The sequence below is a fragment of the Lissotriton helveticus genome, chromosome 11 (genome assembly GCF_964261635.1).
Source record: "Lissotriton helveticus chromosome 11, aLisHel1.1, whole genome shotgun sequence".
In the NCBI taxonomy this organism is placed as follows: Eukaryota; Metazoa; Chordata; class Amphibia; order Caudata; family Salamandridae; genus Lissotriton; species Lissotriton helveticus.
In genome coordinates, this window is record NC_136072.1 from 382,495,750 (window position 1) to 382,511,168 (window position 15,419).

The window sequence follows — 15,419 nt, forward strand, 5'->3', positions numbered from 1 at the left end:
GTATTCAGCAATGAGATGGGTCTATAAGACTCTATTCTTTTTAAATCTTTATTTGGTTTTGGTATGAGCATTATAGTGGCTTCTCCCCATGAGGGAGGTGTGGAATAACCATGAATCAATAAAAGATTGAAAAGTTCCCTTAATGGAGCTATTAATTGGTCTTTGTTATCCGAATACATCTCCACTGGCAACCCATCTGACCCTACAGCTTTCCCTTTTTTCCATTTTCTTCAATTGACCTGAGATTTCCCCTTCTGTTATCTCACTTTCCAGATATACTTTATCCGTTTCAGACATTTGCGGCAGATGTTTTGTTCCCAGCCAAGATTCTAAATCCTCCCCCTTAGGATCTTTGTCTTCCGTATAAAGACTCCTCATAAAGGACCTTGCTTCTTCTCTTATCTCTGCATCTGTTTCTATCAGATCTCCTGTCTGTCTTTGTAATAGGACTTTGATGTTATTTCTCGTTCTCTCTTCTCTAGCTTTCCAAGCGAGGAGGGCTACACACTTTTCTCCATTCTCAAAGTTTTTTAATCTACTAGACTCCCATTTTTCTTTGAGAGTTCTCTCATCCAAAACTTTTAACTGAAGCTGTAAGTCAAAAAGTTCCTTCTCTAGCAAATGTACTCTGCTGGAGTTCGTTAAGATAGCATTTTGTAGTTCAAGATCCTTTCTTGTTATTGCTGCCAGGTCTTCCCTTCTTTTTATTTTTATACTCTTTCTCTTATAGTGCATTAGAGAGCTTAAAACACCCCTCAAGTAAGCCTTGTAAGTTTCCCATACTACCTGGGAGGAGGAGGATCCTAAGTTTGTTATAAAGAATTCTAGTGTTTTATCTTTAACTTCTACTTTTGTCTGATTATCTAATAAAAGTGATCTCTCCAGTGTCCACCTTGGTTTTAATGGAGTAATATTTAGTTTGATTACCAGTTCCAGAACAGCGTGGTCCGATAATCCTGTAGGCGTGAAGGAAAGGTAGTTGATATCCTTGAGAAGGTGTTGATCAACTAAAAAGTGATCTATTCTAGAATAGTTCTTGTATTTTTTGCTATAAAAGGTGAAGCCCGGTTGAGATCTATACTTTTTCCTCCAGACATCTACTAGAGTAAAGTCTTTCATTAAGGCATCTAAAATGACAAGTGATTTTGAGGGAGCATGGTATTTAGCCCTAGAGGTTCTATCTAATTTTGGATCGAAGACCAGATTAAAATCACCACCTAAAATTAGAGGACCAGTTGTCGTGAATAATGCTAATTCGAGTTTGGACAGTGGAACTGGATTGTCCTCATTTGGGCCATAGTATACTGCAATTGTATAGGGGATGGTTTGAATATATACTTCTGCAATTAGCCATCTTCCCGATTGATCTGTCTCAAAACTTCTCAGACTTATCCCTCTGTTCGCTCGAATTATGATGGAAACTCCCCTTGTGGCGCCTAATTGCCTGGAGCTAATTATGTCTTGAACCCACCTAGACTTCTTAAAGAGAGAATCGCATAGTGCTGCCTCCAAATGTGTTTCTTGTAACATTATGATTTGAGCGTCTGAATTTCTTAGAAATTCACAAATTCTATTCTGTTTTATTTTTTCTCCTATACCATTAATGTTCCATGACAGGACCTTAAGCTTATATGAATTAATCATGAGTCTAATATACGCTCGAACCCATCCATACCTTTATGCATCAAACATTTATTTATATATGAGGATTTTTTTTTTTTCCCCCTGACTCCCCCCCCCCCCATTGAACCCCTCCCCCCTGAGGAACCCCCCCAACATACCTGGCGATGACTTCGCCTTTCGGAGCAACCAAGTGGTGCCCATGACCGGTCAACTGTATTCTAGCGAGACAAATTAAATCACAAATAAATCATCGTGTCCCCCTATTATGTCATACAGCCTGCATATACAAAGATTTACTTTCTCAAATTCCCCTCTACCGTTCCCCCTTTTTTTTTGTTTCATTTTATTATTTTCTTCCTTGAAGTAATCATCTTATCTGCCCAGTTCTACTCCTCCTGCTCGCTCTTTATTCGATCTAAGAGATTATCGACCTCTTCTGGCTGTGTGAAGCTATATGTCTTGTTCTTCCACATGATCCTGAGCATGGCTGGGAATCTCATCTGGACATGTGCTCCCAGTGACCTTAGATCCGGCATTCTAGTGCCCAGTTCCCATTGTCTTTGTGCGGTTCTTGCGCCAATGTCAGACCTGATGAGGTAAGGACTGGACTTATAACGTAAGTCTGTTTTCGCGAGGGATCTCCCTAGAATGAGCTCCTTCACATTGTATGTCTGGAAGTTTACAAGTATTTTCCTAGGTGTTTTCCTGTCCGTACGCCTCTTGTAAGGGTCTCTGTGCACCCTTTGAATTTCTGCCTCCAAATCTATATCCGGACGATCTTTTAAAACACAGTCTCTCAGGAGTTTACAGACAAATCCCTTTAAGTCCTCCAACTCTTCCCCTTCTGGTATTTTCAGGATCCTTAAGTTGTTCCTCCTAGCTTGAGTCTCCAGCCGTTCAATGTCCATAGCCAATGTTCTGTTCTGGGCTTTAAGATGTTCTATATCCTTTTGATTCCCATGTACAGTTTTGTTCAGAGCAGCAGCTTCTGTTTCAAGATTCCCTGTACGCAGAGTGACCTCTTCTAGTTTGGATTCTAACACATCAAATCTGTCCTTTATTGTTTTTTGGTTAGTTTCCGATATCTCGAATTTCAACATCATATCGCCTCTCAGGGATCGAAAAAGATCCCCTAGCCGGTCACTCTCACGCTCACTTGAGTCTTCAGAACTCCTCCTTATTCCTGAATTTGTTTGAGCAGAATCTGAATGATTATCTTTGCTTGCATCCACACTCCTAGTCTCCTCACCCGGCTCCTTAGAGCTGCTTTGTACAGGTTTAGCCGTTGCAGCCTGACTCTTGGGTCTAGTGTCTAGTGTCTAGTTTTCCCCCTACTTTGTCTGCAGGGGGTGCTTTATTTAAATTAGCAGAAGCACATAATACACTTTCTGTATCGGGAAGATTCAGTTGAGCCTTATGCTCCCCAAAACCCACTGGGTTTAGCGTTTCTATTCCCTCCTCTGCATTTTCCATGTTTCCCAAATTTTCTAGGACCTCGTAGCGGTTTTTTAAGGGTGTAGTGCCAATATTGCCCTCCAGCGGCACTGAAGAACGCTTAGCCTGATCTAAGACCTTAAAAAAAGATTTTAGGGATGGAGTACTTTTCACCGCTTGGCCCTCGTGAGATACTCCTTTAAGTTTTTTAACTAATGTGGTCCTTTTCTTTTTGCTTTTACAGGGGGTTAATGGCATAGGTCGCTCCCTCTCTTCAAATTCTAGAGCCCCTTTCTCTCTTAACTCCACCCTTGATCTCAGCTGGTACCTGTTTCTTCTTATTGGAAGGATATCTCCCTGTTTTACATGTATTGAGCTAATCTCAACATTAACTGACTTGGTATTCTTAGGTATAGCAGCTTCCGTCAATTTTTGCCCTCCTGACTCAAAGCATTTCAACAGAGCCGGCTTTTGTGCTGGAACTTCAGTGTTCTTATATACTGGGAGACCAAGCTGCGTTTGATCCATGCAACCCCACCTCCCAGTAATAGATCCGTGGGTCGCTACCACCTTACTCCCCCTCTCCTCACACCTTACCAGCAGAGAGTAGAGCTTCTTTCTCACAGGGTCCGTTTTGGTAGGCTGTTGCTCAAGTGTGTGTGTTACCAAACTTCCAAATTTAAGTTTAAATAATGCGGAGCGAAATCTGCTCCATAGGCATCGTCGGCGTTCTTCCAGCATGAATGCTAATAAACGCAGGTCCGTGGTGGCCCTAGCGCTATCTCTTTTCTGTACGTGCTCCAGTAGTCAGACCGGCCTTAACCATCTGCAACCTCAATAAAAGTAAAATAGAGCGGGTTGTAGCTTTCTGACTTGCAATGATGTGCAATAATACTCCGGGGACTTACTTTTATCCCCCCATGCATGTCACCTTACCGCTGGTTGCTGATTGCTACTCCCGCTTGAGCGTTCTTAATTTCACCGCTCGCCGATCTCAGAAGCTCAAATAGGGTTTATAAAGATGCTTGAACTGGCCGGCACCTCCGTAGCCTCCGCCGACGGCGTTCACCGGCGTTCACCCAATGAAGGCGTTCCGCTAGCACCGAGCACGTCTGGATCTGAGACTCGGTATGCGCTGGTCCTTAGCGCAGGTCCTAGCGCCGCCTGCTGCTGCACCTCCTAGGATGGCCGTCAATCCTCGGAGAGAAGAAACAAAGGAGCCGGCTTAGCCTAACCTTTGGTAATTACAAGAAAGAAGTGCCTCTACCGCTCACCTGGACAGGGGGAAACTTGCGATCTCTCGCTGCCGCACTGCATTCATTTCGGTCATCAGGAGACGCCTCGGTGCTGCCGCGACAGGCTCTCAGCCCGCCGCCATGTTCCTCGTGGGCGTGCCCAGACCGAACTCTCTAAACGCCCAGCTGTAATGACTTAACTGCTGCTTTTATGTGTGCAGCTTAATGAAGCACACACAACCACATCTAAAAATGTTGGAGAGCACTTTAAAAGGAGACTCACCCATGTTGCCCACATCAAAAGCTGCACTTCTATTGCAAAAACCTTGAGTCAATGATGTGCACATTCCAAATTGTCTAAAACTAACATACTGGAAGGACAAGGTGCTGTTTACCTTTGAGTAAAAGGGATATGCATTTTAGAGTACAGTGTAAGGCCTCAACATTGTAGGAATGGGTCCCCTAAAATTACAACATGCCTTCTCTGTTGCAATGCTCCTTGAACCACACAGTCCATGTTACGTGCATGGTAAGTGAAGTTTATGAATGGGCCTTATTCACAATGTGGCATCAATGCATATCATTTGGCTACACGTTGCCTTGACATTATTCCTCAAAATGCAGTCATCCACATTAAAGTATCTTCTTGTGTTGTTCAGTTTGCAGTGTGTCATGGTCGTCGTGGTCCTGGGTTTTGAATGTTCAAGACATATTGACAATCAGCACATGTTTAAAGTTGCTTTATTCATAGACTAGCAGCCCGGCCCGACGTTGTCCGGGGCAGAAGGGGGCTGGGGGCAGCACCGCTGCAGGAGACGCGCGGCCAGCAGCGGGAGCAGCAGAGCATACTCACAAGCATCACGTGCGCAGGGTGTTGTTTCATTGCTCCTGTTTCCTTGCTCCTGGCCGCTTCTGCCCACGCTCCAGTCCGCTCTTGGCATGTCGGACTCCGGAGGCTGTCGGTTTGGCGCTCCTATCCTGCCCGCATCTGGCCACTCTCCTGTCCGGCGCTTTTGCCCACGCTCCTGTCTGCCGCTTTTGCCCACGCTCCTGTCCGCCGCTTCTGCCCACGCTCCTGTCCTGCCCGCTTCTGGCCACGCTCCTGTCCTGCCCGCTTCTGGCCACGCTCCTGTCCAGCCCGCTTCTGGCCACGCTCCTGTCCTGCCCGCTTCTGCCCACGCTCCTGTCCGCTCTTGGCATGTCGGACTCCGGAGGCTGTCGGTTCGGCGCTCCTGTCTGCCCGCTTCTGGCCACGCTCCTGTCCGCTCTTGACTCCTTGCCGACCACTTTACTACTTTACTAAAATGACGGACCCGTGCTTGTGATGTCAGCACGCATAAAACGCACACGCCCACCTCAAACATGGCGCTACTTCCAAGGGACTACTTTGTGAAAGAACGTACTTTGCCCTTCTAAGGTATATTTTTTATGGTATATAGCCTATGTCCATCTGCTTACCCTGATGTTTCCAATGATGTATTGGGTGTGTTGATTGGCGCTGTGGTTCCCGAGTTTACCTGCCTCAAAGGTTTTCAGTTCTCTCTTTATAATAGTAGTATAGATTTGTTTTCCTCAGTGTGTTATTGACAACAGTAACACATTGGAAAATGCACTTCCTTCAAAGTGCAGACAGAGCTCGGAGAACACCAGAGGCTGATTTTCCCAAGGGAACATGGACAGACCAGGATTTCCAAGCAGGTTGGGTCCTCTGAAATGTGAGATTGGACAGTCTGAGTCACAACAGGCATGTCCGACAAGCAATTATGTCCTAGCTCTAATTTACTTAGGGCTGGGATACTGGTCTGAAAGCTGATCTGTACCACCCAATCTCCATCTGCTTTTCAGAGAAACAGCATTTTGGGAAAATAATCTCTCCAGTGCAATATTGTGGGGCAGAGCCTAGAGGCATCTCCTTATGCATGAGAAGGCCACTGTTCTCACCTCAAGGAAATATTTTGAGAGCGGTATTAGAGACAAATGTGGAAGGAAGGGCTTTGCTTAGAAACCATTTAACTAATATAAAATATATCTTTATTTCTACTAGGGTGCACAAATCAGTGTTTTTACTTACACAATGCACATTTACCCTTTTAAAAAAAAAAGATATATTTTTTTTTAATCACTAGCAAACTTCTACTGCATAGTATAACAATTTGTGCAAAATACTGAATCTGCACAAAAATCAACGTGTGCGTTCATAATCTTATCACACAAATGCCATCATGTGTTGGAGGAAAGGGAGAGACTCCTTGGTTCTTCGGGACACTTTATGAATTCAGAGGTTATAAGTCATTGATGTTTGTTTGGGACAGGGAAGAATTTCAGAAGCACGCTGCGTGGCTTAGCAGAATTCAGTAGAAGACAATTCCTCCTTTTAGGTCTAGACTAGAAACTAGCTAAAAGCATCTAATTTTTTTTTAAATGTGCCACTGTTGAATTAATCAAATGGACAAATTATTTTCCACACATCTAGAAGACGTATGTTACAGCATCTACTCCATGGCCTGGTCAGAGCCAGGTGACTGAGATTGTGGATCTTAACTAATTGTCCAAGGAAGCACAAAACAACCCAACAATCTTAAGAAAATATTAGTCAAAAAGTGCAGCCACTCCCAATTTCGTAAACTGTGTAGTACTGGCCAATGAAGACATCACCCTGGATCTAAAGTGTCCCAGCAGGGAGGGAATGTCCAAACCCATGAAGGCGATCAGACAGATGGTTTCTCATTTTTGAGATACCTTAAGAACATACTGATCTCCAAGGGAAAAAGTGATGACAGGCAAGGAAGCTACCTTACCACAAGGAATCATGTACTCCCCATGAATCAGAAGTATTGCTCCAATTGCTTTCTGTAAAGCAGTAAACTCCTCACGGGGTCCCACAATAAGTGAGGTACCAGTGTCCACAATGGCCTCACATCCACCCTTGCATATGGTCAACTGGTCCCAGACATTCATCTGGTTCATATGGATCTGCCAGTATGCTTTGCGAGTGACATTAAAATAAGCTAAATCCCCAGTGAAGTACGTAGGATCTGTGTACCCCAGGAGGTGCTCCCCTCCAGCTTGAGTCTGATTTCTGTTCAAGTAAAAAGAGAAAACATTTTTTCCTCCCCTTTCTGACACATGATGTTGTCGAATACAGTGGTCACTCCAACAGAGATACATGATCCCATCAGACTTTGCAGCAATAAAGGTGACACCTGGCTGCTTGATGGCTTCTCCAAAGACCAGATTTTGCACCCAGAGTGCGCCAACGGAGACAGTGTCCTGGCGGAGGTAACCGGAGAGGTTTCCTGTTCAATACTGAATTAAGAAGGCAGTCCCATTCTTCACAAACGTACTAAACTTCGAATAATACATATGATGTATCAAACAGGCAATGTCCAGCAGAGAAGAATGGATGGAGGGCACCCACAAGTTAGACGAGCCAGTGTCAAAGTTCACTGTGAAAAGTTTAGGGGGTGTACCAATGCCGGTCTCTCCATAGTATTGTGCATCCAAGTAATTAATGAGGACTTCTGATGTAGGGCTTTTTCTGGGTGGGAAGCCCAGGTTGTATTCTAGTTAATCACCAGTAGCCACAAGCTATTTGATTTCATTTGACTCACTGATTAAAGTGCATCGTATTGTGCAGAACTTTGCAAGCGGGATCCTGACTAGGGCAGTACATCCGAACAGCAGTGGTGTCAGCAGGATCAGACGAAAGACCCCCATGGCTGCCTGCAGTCCTGGCACAGCAGTAGGTGCTACAGAGCTCGCTGTCTCCTCTCACTGGATTTTATTATCCATCTTTGCTTGTCTCCTTCCTCCACATGGACAATTATGGAAACTGCCCTTATGTAAAGTTAACAGTTGCAGTGAACAAATGCAGCGCTATGGAGGTCTGCAAACATCCTTCCAGTAACAAATGCATCCAATTGGCCTGAACACTACAGATGTATAATTCATGTGCCCATCCGTGTATGGCCCAAAAATGGTCTGCAGTGCAACAATGCACCATATTAGAAGCCTGCCTCAAAATCCTATGTCCTCCTGCTTGCAATATTTTAACATTTCCACTGCACCAATGTGTAAGAGTGTCTGGATACATGGATTGATTATCAATGAACAGGAAGGTGTTCCTCCCTGCACATCACCATCCATTCATGGGATTGACGTGTGTCAATGCGAGTTGGCCACCTTGAAACACAGATACTTCTCAGAGTAGAAGAATTCAAGCACATCTGCTGGTCATTACAACGTGAAAATCACTGTGTCCCTGATAACAAGTGCATGAGTGTCCTCATGCAACACTCCAAAAATCGGTGGCAGTGCAAACATCAGTGGGGGTGCAGTCTAATCTGCACCTCTAAACCTAGTTACTAACTCCCATACACAAACTTTACTGAGTAAGGGTGACTTATCCACAATGCAGTGTTAAGACACTGTGGGCCCGATTCACAGAATGAACGTAAGACTAAATCCTAAACTTACTACTATTTTGGCATTCACAGAATGCACTTACTACTTTTGGCATTCACAGAATGAACTTACTACTTTCGGTATTCACAGAATAGACTTACGACTACTAACTTTACGTCCGCACCCGGGCCGGAATTTCCACCACTGGGCCGGAATTTACGGCTCTGTGGTGGGATTTACGATTCCAGCCCGCAATTTCTGGAATTGCGTCGTAATTTCCGATTCCGGGCCGTAATTTCCGATTCTGAGCCGGAACATACGAATTTTGGCAGTTGGTCATGTTAGCCAAGAGTAAACACCTGTCCAAGTGCCTACCATCCCCCACCATGGATCAGCTGACACTGCAGACAATCACAGCCAATAGCTCCAATTTGCCATGATGAATGTTGCCAGTGCCTACCATCCCCCACCACGCTCCAGCTGAAGCCAATTAACACTAATTGACCAGCACCACAAAACACAAAAGCAGGACACATTGAAGGAACAGGTTTGGCCACAGAGAATTCGTGTCCACAACGCTCACATTGCCACAGAAAATGGAAATGAGGAGAAAAAGGAACTTTACTGCAGAGGAGACTACCATGCTTGTGGAGTTCATAGTCAGGCCCCACAAACACCTATATAGACTCCCACCATACTGCACCAGTAGGACACAAAAGGCAGCCCTATGGCAGCAGTTAGCCACTGCTGTCTCAGCATTGGGGGAGGAGAGGCGCACAGTACAGGACATCAAAATAAAGTGGCAGGATGAAAGGCAGAGGGTGAAGGAGAAATACTCCAGGATCGAATTCAGCAGGATCCTCCCTGCTGCATACCCTGGACCCCACATCCGTCTCACCCCACTGGAGGAGGATATCCTCACAAAAATACCCCCCCACTTGGTCCATGGGTTGCCCGTGAGTGACGTCCGCTACGTGGTACCAGGTAAATGGAATGAAACGAAAAAGTGCATGAAAAGATTGTCTGTGTTGCACTGTAATTGTGATTAAGGAACTTGTTCAAAGTGTATATAAAAACATGGTCAGTCAGAGACTCGTGTGTCACCCTCTATGTAGCACCACACGTCCCAGAATCCTTTGCATTAGAAAAGGCTAATCCCTGCCCCTCTTTTGAAAACATGGGCACGGTACTGCTACCGTACATACACAACCCTAAGTAGCAATTGACAAATATTATCAGGGAAGCGCCAGTACCAATGTGACATGCAATTCAACCCTTGTGCAAACACGGATGCGTTGCATTTACATGGCGGTGCACTGTGGCGCAGGGATAGACAGATGTGAGTTGAATCTGATGGTGTGTAGGGGTCTTTGCTGGAGTCGTGTCACAAGAGCGATGCAGCTCCAATAATGTCCATGGACTGTCCATACCGAACGTGCTGCGCCACGCCTTACGTCTGCTTCAAGTAGGTGTAAGGTTGTGTCGTAGCGGCCTCTGTAAAGGGACTGTGAAATCACTGAATCACTTTTACGCTGCATATCCCAAAGGAATGCCCACCCTGCCTACATCAAAGTTGACGCAGGTTCAATGTTGCGCAGGGCCTCACAACGTGATGCTTCACCATAGATGCGTCACGTTGCGAATAATTCTAAATGTGTGGTCTGTTGTACACCACCGCTGTATCACAGAAGTGATGCAACAGCAGTGGAAATCTTTTTCAAGGGGCTTATAAACCGGCCACAAATTCTCCAAGAAGTACATCACCCTGTGCCAGCCTAAATCACAAAGCAGAAAGTGAGAGTATCATCAGATCAAAATATGTCATACACATATTCAGTTGTCCATTTTCCACTCTGCCACGCCATTACATCCCCAACACACTACTGCTCCTACCTGCCCCGTCTGCGGCAGTACTTCACACCACTGTTAGCATGCAGAAGATATGGGGAAATCCCTGAAAGGTTCCACAAGCACATTTCCCATTTGGTTACTTTTCTCTCTTCTCACCCATTGACACATCCAGCCAGAGCACAGACAACTGCAGTAGCAGAGGTCACCGCATCTACTGGGAGGAATAGACAGCGTACAGAGGATTGCATGACAACCTCACTAACTGGTAAGTCAAACTGGCCAGGATATGGTCAAAATGCACACATTGTCAGGAGACTACAGAGGAACAAATAGTGCCCACCTATGAATGTCAACCAGAGATGCAAAATTTCCTTCATTACAATTGGAGTTGTCAATGAACATTCACGTTTACCATATGACATTTGTGAACAGCGAAAGACAAAATATAAAATGTCTTGGCTCATCATACCTTTGTAATTGTGGTACACAACATGTATTTCACCAAAAGTCCCAGACCAGGGAATCCAATCCTGTAATCGAGTGCCACAATTAGTCAAAAGGGTGTGCCCACTATATTATAATAGTGTCTGTAGACCTAATCAAGAAATCCTATTAGCACAGATATGGAAATGAACAAGCAGTGAGATACCAGTCTCAGTAGTATTGACAATGCATCCACTGTCCAACTTCAAATCTTTCCAATATACATTAAATTGCAGTACACACAGCTGGTCAGGTACTGCTTACATTGGATGGATTCTTTTTTGGGCATCAACAAAACACAATAGTGTACCTTACCTCTTGATTTGTAGGCATGCAATTGTGATATAGGTAGCATCAAGGCAGTGGGCCCATTCTAAGTTATATGTGGGCTCACTCATTACAATATGTATGACACACTTCTGCAACAGTAGTGCCCACAACTGCTTGTGCTCGTCGTTTGTGCCAGAAATTGAGTGAATCACATGTGGCAGCAGAAATGTAAAGTGGAAAAACACACTTATCATAGTAAGTATAATGTGGCCCTCCCAGAATCAAAGACACACACTGACTTCTGCTACAATGTTGGACATAACTTCTGTTCAGGGACCACACACTGCTCCGTTGCTGGGCCAAGGTAAGTCAACCTGGCTGAATGCTCATTAATTGGGCTTTCACCTCCACCATATGTGTTGTACAACACTGTTGTCCTGCATCACAATATGCTCACATATGGCATTTGAACACATGGCAGATCAGACCCTGGTGGAAATGAGAGGCTGACAAAAAATGTGTGCCAAGTGAGTGCAGAATGGACATACAATAGAACAATGTGTCATATGAACTGACCAACACACAACAGGCTTGCAATTCAATGATAAGATAAATCCCTAGCAAAATATACATGGTTAAATAAAAATGAAATTGGTATGGCTGAAGCACACACTGATGCCAGTTGTGTACCTTTGAGATGGGTGTAGGTGCTGCTAAGGTGACTCTTCATGCAGTTACACCTGCAAAATGAATTGGCTGAAGAGCAACACGATAATCCAGTGCAGGCGGGAAGCCTCAAAGCTTCTCACATCATCTGCAATGTGTGATCATAACCAAATGTTGTTTCCTGCTTGCCTCCCTTCTATCGTATTCACATGTATAAGTGAGTGTTTGACATATGAGTTTTGGATGTCTGCTGCACAAGACATCATCCGTTGTCAGCTAAGTAGTACCATGATGTTGGAAATAGAGTATGGGAACAGAGGACACTCAAAGGATGGACATTAGAAATCTGTATTCTCTCATTCAAAAATGGGCTGTGTGACCGAATGGGTAGGGAAGCACAAATTAGCAACATCATGTCCCTGACTACTGCACATCTCACACATGAACTCCTTTCTGACTTGTTAACAGGCAACATTACACTCATGAAAAATGTTAGTCTCAATGGTAAAGGTGAAATCAGTGTGATGCAGATGAGTCCGGGTGTGATGCAGATGAGTTCGGGTGATTTATCCCCTTCCTTGAAATATCAGTCACCTTCTCATACAAGTTTGTCTGTTAATGTGTCATCTTATTGTTGTCAGTGCTGCATGGACGTAACAGCTGGCAAATGCTGCCTGGGAGCAGGTGCCTACATGTAAAGTCAATGAGGTAAACATGCTGCACATTGTCCTTGATTATCCACAAATGGTTGAGAATGACATGTTGGCTCATAGCTACAATCTGTTGTACTAAAATATGGACATGTATGTCTCATCACAAGTGCTAACAGGATGATACCACTGCAGCGGACTGTGGAAAAGTAAATTTTGCCATGTTCTGTGTCCCTACGTGTTCCCCATCCTGTGTTATGTGTGCATGATTAATATGCATATGTATTCCCCATGATCGATTAAAGACGCAATTACAGTTGTGTCCATCCCTAGTATGCCAGTTTCCAGTTCTCGTGAAAGCTACGAGTATTAGGCCTATGTAAAGTTACGTTGCCACGTTTCCCAGTGTGCACGTTATTTCATTGAAAAGTCCCCGTTTCTAGGCCTCAAAAGGGCCCGGACACCAGATTCAGCTCCTGTCTCCTGAGCCCTCGCTGAGGAGCGATACAGCCCCCACCTGTATCCTCGACCCTTCACTTACTTCCTGCCTCACAGTGCCCGGCTCGGCCTGGCTCTGCCTGCTAGTCTGCCAAGAGTATGTTATGATTCTAGTTATCAGTCCAGCCCTCCTTCTCTGCATTCCTAAGCTACTGAATCGCATCAATAGTTTCCGTCATTGTCTAGCCTTTACGTCTCCATGCAAGAGAAATACTGTATTTATGGTCATTTAATATTCTTCAACACGCACTACATGTAGAATAATGCATGCTCCAGTCTTAGAGTCTGTTAGCCTTTACCCCGATAACTTTTAGTTTACATCAACATGTTCTCTAAACATCAGATACTAGATATTGTTTAGGTACATGTCGCCCTGACTCTCCAGACTTCAGTCTCTACTCCTAGCACGGAGTTCATAGCCCCCAGCTTCTCCTAGTAACACGTCATTGTCAGTTTGCGCGCACCACTAGGTTAGAGGTCCCGGCTCCTTAGGTAGCCCCCTCCATGTTTCCGCCCCATTTATGACATATTCTGTTACGTTTACATCACATGTCTATGTATACGCCTCCTGTTACACCTACTTTCACCCTTATCTTTCGCGACTGCTATTGACCACACCCACTGCTCCGCCTACTGTATTCATTGTAATGCAACTGTTTTAGTATATATGCTTGTGTACTGTTATTAAATGTTAGCGCGCTCATCCCAGATCCAGCCCCGGCAGCTGCCGGGCCCTGTCATCCTATTCCTGTGCAGGTTGTCCTGTTCCTGTCCTTATGCTGTATTAAACCTGCAAACTCCTACTACCTCGAATCTTGACTCTTATTTATTGAGCTATCTGTTATTGCTATGTCCAGTAAAACCTAGATCCGGTATTATTTATTTATATACCACATAATGGCGCCCGAATAGGGACTTGCCCTTTCCCCACGCGCCGGTGAAGCCACGTATGCCCCCTGACCCTCTGCAGCCGTGACGGAACCATACCGGCCACGTGCAGATATTTCTGCTTCAAGTATCCCTCAGGCCCACGGAGGAGACGGAGGTGGCGGTCCAGCATCCAGACGAGGCGGTGGAGGAACGCGGCGAGTCCCGACCAGAGCCCAAGCCGAGAGTCCAAGGTCCGAGGTATCCGGAGGCCCACCCATAACTGAAGTCCGAAGTTCGTCCGTCCGGCGTCGAAGCAGTCCAGTCCAGTCCAGTCCGAGGCCTTCCGTTCTTGCTGCCCGGTGAGTACCGTTGCTGGGGTAGTATCTAGACAGGGTCAATCTAATTGTCTCTGGTCCGAGGGGTTTGGTGGTACACAGATCCCAAAACGAAGTGTCCACTTCGGGGGATGCGGGTCCTGACGTGTCTCTTTATGAGACCGGTAAGTTTCGTACTGTTTCAGCAGTGCATCTAGTTTCTGTTCTAGTCAGTTCTGTTCTCGAGAAAATCCATGTATTCTGTTTTCAGTATTCCAGGTAGTATTCTGTCCGAACTGTTATTTTAAATGTTCTTCATGTATTTTAATGTCGTGGTATGAGAGTGGTGTAATTATCGTGTTCATTGTGTATTGTAATTGTGTCCAGATTACAGTTCAGTCATGCCGTTATTTTCCAGACTACGTCAGTTAAGAACTAGAAAAGGTCTGTTAGAAGAAGCAGTTCCTGTCCCGCCTAGGGACAGTCCAGGTCATTTTATGTATCAGAAGCATGGCATAAGTGCCATATTATATCTAGATTTATGGGTAGAGTATACCAAACAGTTAGAAGAAAAGTATAGATGGCCCGTATCGGGTACATGGGATGCCGAGTGCATCATGCGAGTAGAAGAAGCATTATGGAAAAAGAAAGCCAGACAGTCACAGAAAGATGCCATCGAGTTATGGCGCAAAGAATCTCATAAAAGAACCGAAAAAGAAATCAGAAAGTCAGAATTAAGTAGAGAATCCTTAGAACGAGCCCAAGAAAGGGAATTAATCGAGATAGGTGAACGAGTTAAAACCGAACAGTCCGACAGACAGAGGAATGCCCTCATTAAGGGTATGTATCCTCTTCTTGCCGAGGGCTTGCCAAAAGCAACCCCGGAGGCATCCAGTAATTTTCCGCCACCATTAGTTCCGACCAAGCAACGTCACAAACCGACCGCAGCTGATATTTTCATCTCGTCCTACTTGGACGACACAGTCCCAGAATATGCAAATCCTGTTCCGCCAGTCCCTGTAAATCATGCCATTCCTGCTCCTCCAGACACCGGAGTACCTGTTACGGTACCCCCGGTCCAGCCTACATTACAATTTCCCACTCTGCCAGCACGAAGAGTA

At 45.1% G+C, this 15,419-nt stretch overlaps 1 pseudogene; it reads right to left on the bottom strand.

The window, feature by feature from the left end:
• Positions 1-6,885: 6,885 nt before the first annotated feature.
• Positions 6,886-8,009, bottom strand: LOC144790804 (cathepsin D pseudogene; annotated as a pseudogene).
• Positions 8,010-15,419: the final 7,410 nt, after the last annotated feature.